The sequence below is a fragment of the Bos javanicus genome, chromosome 3, assembly GCF_032452875.1.
Source record: "Bos javanicus breed banteng chromosome 3, ARS-OSU_banteng_1.0, whole genome shotgun sequence".
Classification (NCBI taxonomy): domain Eukaryota; kingdom Metazoa; phylum Chordata; class Mammalia; order Artiodactyla; family Bovidae; genus Bos; species Bos javanicus.
Window position 1 is genome coordinate 59,572,587 of NC_083870.1, and position 5,996 is coordinate 59,578,582.

General features: G+C 40.8%; 1 pseudogene; it reads right to left on the minus strand.

Annotated features, from left to right (window-relative positions):
• Nucleotides 1-4,085: 4,085 nt before the first annotated feature.
• On the minus strand, nucleotides 4,086-5,679 carry LOC133244373 (large ribosomal subunit protein uL11-like; annotated as a pseudogene).
• Nucleotides 5,680-5,996: the final 317 nt, after the last annotated feature.

The following is a 5,996-nucleotide window of genomic DNA, read 5'->3' on the forward strand; positions in this document are numbered from 1 at the left end:
TTTTTAAAAGTGTTGTTTGTTCATTAATGAGAATGATTCAACAGAGAGAAAAAAAAATTGAACGTATAGGAAGACAGTGAGGTAACCATGGGAGTAGCGGGGACAGGAATCCAGTGCACCAGTGAAGGGGATGGTAGGCAGAGACTGGACAGCGCACTCACTGCAATAGAAGGAAAAGATGGCATATGGGAACAGATGCAAGGAGGGGCGTTGGATGGTGACAGTTCCTGTTGCTGCTTATATTTGTCTGAGAGTAATGGTCAATGAAATAGGGGGAAGGTGATGAAGTTTCATGAAAGAAATAGCCCTGGGAGAGTCAAATAAATAGACTAGGAAAATACAAAAGAATCGACAATCAGCAGTAAGAGTCAACTTAAGGTCTGATGTCAGCATAATCAATTTTTTTCTTGAGGTATATTTAGATTCTTAAGAGCAGAAACAGAGAAGGTAGAGACAGGACTATTCCTAGAGTCGGGATTTTTTTAAGGATGATATAATGGAACCAATAAAAGGTTGAAAGAGGTTAACAGCGGATTTAAAGGAGTAATTATAATGCAGAACCATGAAATTTAAGCTAGGTAAGGAGAGAATGAGGACCTGAGGGATGGAAATAAACAGCAAAAAGGCAATAGGGTCAGATGAACAAAGCGCCTGGTAGAGTGGAAGAATTTTTTGAGCTGAGGGCATGAGCTGGATGTAGAAGTAAAACGCTCTACACTGAGATAATTGAGAGGAGGCAGTTATTAAAAATGACAAGGATAACTGTGGGGGGTGTTGGGTGGAGTGGAGTGGCAGAAGAAAAGATCACTGGAGGTAAAGAGGTTGAGGAATAGAGTCCATGAGATTGGATGTACCAGCCGTGTGGATATTGAAATCACCAAGAATAATGACAGGAGAATGGGAGAGACAGACAGTAATCCTGGTGCTGAAATCTCTGAAGAATGTGGGGGAACGACCAGGAGGACAGGAGGAGACCACAGCTAGAGGTCTGGAGGCGAGCTTCAGAGCATGAAGTCCAGTGACGCTGTTGGGGGAGGGCAAGAAAGAGACAATGTCTTGGAACACCTGGATCACCTTCTCACCCAGTGGTGCATGAGGTCAAAGAAAACTGGCCACCACTCACGAGGGCTGCAGGGAACACAGTATCCTCAGGGAACACCAGGTTTCCCTCAGAATTATTAGTAGAAAGTGAAGGGGCTGTTCAGAGGAGAGTATGTTTACAGAGGATTTTTCTGATGACAGAGTAGTATAAGAATTTTTTAAAAAAAAATAAATTCATTATTTATTTAATTTTTGCCTGTGTTGGGTCTTTGTTGCTGCAAAGATTTTTTGTTTTCTCTCTAGTTGAGGTGAGCAGGGGCTACTCTCTAATTGCAGTGCTCGGTCTTCTCATTGCAGTGGCTTTTCTTGTTGCAGAGCACAGGCTCTACGGCACATGGGCTCAGTAGTTGCAGTTCTCAGGCTCTAGAGTACAGGCTCAATAGTTTTGGCACATGGGCTTAGTTGCCTCGTAGCACGTGGGGTCTTCCCATGACCAAGGATCAAACTCCTGGCTACCTGCATTGGTAAGCGAATTCTTTACCAGTGAGCCACCAGGAAAGCCCAGGGATAAGAATGAAATTTGACCTGGGAAGCTTGGACATCTCCACCTCACTGAGATTAACATCTAAGACAATATGGAGCACCCTGGTGACTGCTTCAGTGGGGTGTGTGTGTGTGTGTGTATGCTGCTGCTGCTAAGTCACGTCAGTCGTGTCCAACTCTGTGCAACCCCATAGATGGCAGCCCACCAGGCTCCCCCATCCCTGGGATTCTCCAGGCAAGAACACTGGATTGGGTTGCCATTTCCTTCTCCAATGCATGAAACTGAAAAGTGAAAGTGAAGTCTCTAGTCATGTCCAACTATTCGTGACTTCATGGACTGCAGCCTACCAGGCTCCTCTGCCCATGGGGTTTTCCAGGCAAGAGTACAGGAGTGGGTCGCCAGTGCCTTCTCTGTGTGTGTATAATTATGTCTAATTATTCTTAGAACTTGACTCAGGCAATTCTTAGGTGAAAACAGACAGGAATTAAATCCATCAGAATCCAATTGATCCAGTAATGCTGTTCATCCTTCTTCCTTAATAACTCCATGTTGGCCCCCTTTCCAATGCTGACTGATTCTGTCCTGCCTTAGTTTCTCATCAGTACTTCCTTGGATTATTACAATTGCCTCCTAACTGGTCTCCCTCATTCATCTCACCTCTCTCCAATCTGTTCTCCCCGTTTCTGCCAGAGTGCTCTTTCTAAATCATTATTTTAATCAGGCACCATCTCTGCTCAGCATGGGTGGCTGTCCTAATGCTTCATGATCAGATCCGAACTTAACATGCAAAGAGCCCTCAAAGCACTGCCCTGCAGCCCCAAAGGCCCAACTCCCCCACAAGCTCTGCTTGTTCCCTTTGTCGCAATGCTCCCTCCGTCTTTTTTTACTTGATTATCTTACACTCATTCTTTTAAGACATGATTAAAATCTTTGGAAGAATATACAAGAAATTGGCAGTCCTGATTGTGTTGGAGGAGAGAAACTAGGCTGGTGAAGGGAAGATACAGGGAAACTTTTCATAGCATGCCTTTTTATACATTTTGAATTTTATATTATATGGATGTATTGTTACATCTTCAAAAGTAAAGGAAATTTATGAGGGGGTGGGAGGGAGGCTCAAGGGAGAGGGGACATATGTATACTTCTGGGTAATTCTAGTAGTATGGCAGAAACCAACACAACTTTGTAATTATCCTCCAATTAAAAATAAATTAAAAGAAGAAAAATAACTAAAAGGAATGAAAATTTAAAAAAATTTAAAGCATGAGATGGACCAAATGACACATTTCAGAGTTTGGTTCTGCATGAAGTCTTCATTAACTTGACACTTCCCTCCACTGAGCCATTGCTATCTATGCCTTTCCACACTCCTCTGTTACAGCATTTATCAGTCTGTGTTGTAATTATCTGTAAACAAATTAACAGTCTCAATGTCCTCATAGCCTGGAAGCACCTTAAGGGAAGGGACTTACTTTATCTCATTCATCTTTGAATCTAGTACATGGCAGGTGCTCAGTAAAAGCTTGTTGAATGAATGAAGGAAAAAAATCTTCTGCACAGAAAAGGAACAAAAAATAAGTAAGCAATCCCACTTCTTTTACACATGAAGAAAATGAAGCCCAGAGAAGATTTATTGAGGATCAGTAGCAGAATAAAATAAGAATCCATGCTTTCTAGAATCCAAGTTTGGTACTAGAAAAAGTTATAAGACTTTCACTTTGAAATAGTAGATGTGCTGTGGATCATACCTACTTATTTTGATCTGAGTCCCTGGATTTTTAGGAAATCTGATTTCCAGTAAGCTGCCTGTTTAAAGGACACTTTCACATATCAGATCATGGGTCCTAAATTTGGGTTTGGAAAATATTTAGCCTAAGGAGCTCATAGACTAGGCTTATATTGGTAGAAAAATGACAGGAAAATCTTCTGGCACATTTATCTTAAAAGCTATGTTTTGTTTTATTGTTTTCCTAAAACATACGCAGTATGGTGGACATAGTTACACGCAGTAGCCCTCTTTAGAGATGCTAGACTAGCACAGGAAAAATACCCGTGACAATTTAAAGTGGTATATTCAGTTCTCATTTGCTAGCATTTGCTGAAAATCCAGGGCAAAGAGCAGTGACTAAGGGCATTTTATTTTACACAGCAACCATGTTTTTAATATGTAAAATGGTACTGTTAATGATTACTTGGACCAAATTTTAAGTACCCAGGGGGAGATCTTTTGCAGCTTCAAGATTAGTGGGCTTCAAACTTTCTGTTCACATACCTCCCTGAAAGAATTTTTAAAAATTTGCATCTTTCCTATATTTTTATGTTGCCACCTGTAATTTTTCAATGTACATTTGCAGAACATCATTTCCAGCATATTGCATGCAATTCATGATATTTTAAAATAAAGCTGTTAGCTCACTCTTTTAAAGTTACCCCAAAGAGTCTAAATCTCATAGTACTTTTTTTACCCAACATTATTCATTTAAAATATATGTGACCTAGCTATTCTTAAACAGCCAGAAAATTTACATTGTTCCTTCTTCTTGAACTCATGTTTTCATTTCCATATTTCCATTGCTCCCACAGACTGCTATTTTATTGCATATTTCATACTTGAAAAATTTGTATTGATGACTGCATCATTTTTTACAACTATATATTTACATAATTTTGCTTTCTGTTAACTCTAAGGTCCTAGTTTTGTCTCTGGATGGAGTTGTCACTAAAATTGTTAGCAGTACACAACTGATCAAACATGGCTATATTACAAATTGATAACTATTTTTAAGCATAAAAATAAAACATGTCTGTTAGCAAAATGGAAGGGGCTTTTTTCCCCAGTGGATTTGGGAATGAGTATTATAGGGTAATACTGAGTTTCACCCCAACCCTAATCATGAGTTTGATACTGTTCTTATAACTGCTGAAGCAGTTTATTCACAGAAGTAAGTAGATGGGAGCTGAAGGGATTTGCTGTAGCCCTGTTACTCAGTTCCTTGAACTGCTTTCAACTATATGCCAAAAACCATGTGATGATCTGTTCCTTAAAGTATTTTTTCTTCCTATTGGTTGTCAAATAACCCTTTATTGAATTCTGTTCCTTTGCAGCTCTTAACCAGCTGGGCATTCCACCACACCACTCCTGTCATTCATTATGATGTCATGAGGATGACTGCCATCCACATCAGACCCCACAGACCTGGCAGTCCCCAGGATCTCTTTAATAGTTCCAGAGTATTCTGTAGCTAAAGATTGGTGTTACATCTGCTGGGCAATGTGGATGACCTCATCAAAAGTGATGTTTCCACTGTGCTTACTATTTTTCTGCTTCTTTCTGTCTTTTGGTTGCTCCTTAAAGGCTCTGATGATCAGGATAGACACAGAAAGTACCACCTCAATCTGGGCCTGTCTGTTCTGAACGATCGGTTTCACTGGAGTCCTCAGACCCTTCCAATCACCAGCGACAGACCCATGGGGCCGAGCTTGGGGGCCAGGACAGACGTGGCACAGACTTCCCCACGGGCGCCCCTCAGGTATATAACTTTGTCTCCTTAGTGTCTAACTTAGGCGACATGGTGAGGCCGCTGGTGTCAGATAAACCTGGATTGCAGAGGACTGAAGAAAACTGCACCTCGGCCTCCTTCCAGCTGAAATCTGAACTAAAGCCATTTAAATTATTGTTAGTGCTCTAGCAGGTGACACTGTTGTTCTCCAGTCATCATGGTCATTCCCTTTCTCAGCACTCACACAGGCTTTTAATTTTCCATGTTTTGTGCAACTGAAGTCAACGCACCACAGTATGACGTGGAATTTGTGAGAAGAAAGACTTTCTTATGTTAAATGGGAAAATGGAAATTGTTAAAAACAAAAAAAAAAAGGGGGGGGTATGGAAAAGCGATTGAAAGCATATTTTCAGCACATAAATTTTAGCAATGTGTAAGAATGAAAGCTGAGGGACTTCCCTGGTGGTCCAGTGGCTAAGACTCTGTGCTCCCAAGCAGGGGTCCCGGCTTCAGTTCCTGGTCAGGGAACTAGAATCCGCATCCCACAGACCTGGAGCAGCAGATAAATAAATATTTTTTACAAAAGAAATTAAAGTTAAGAATGTGGAATTGAGTCCCTTAAAACTATCCATGCTCTGTACTACTGGAGAGTCTTCATACACATGGGCAGATACAGTTATCCTGGTTTGAAGATTTCTATTCACTAGGCAGCAGGCATTTGAACAAAAATGATTGGTGAATGAGAGGTTAAGGCAGCCCTAAATACTGGGTATGACATGGTGGTTAACACAAGAGCTCTGTAAACCCTAATTCTGAAATTTCCTAGCAGGGTATTCTTGAGCAAATTAACCTCTGCTTTCTTAATTACTAATTTAGAAATAAAGGCAATAATGATACCTACCTCATACGGT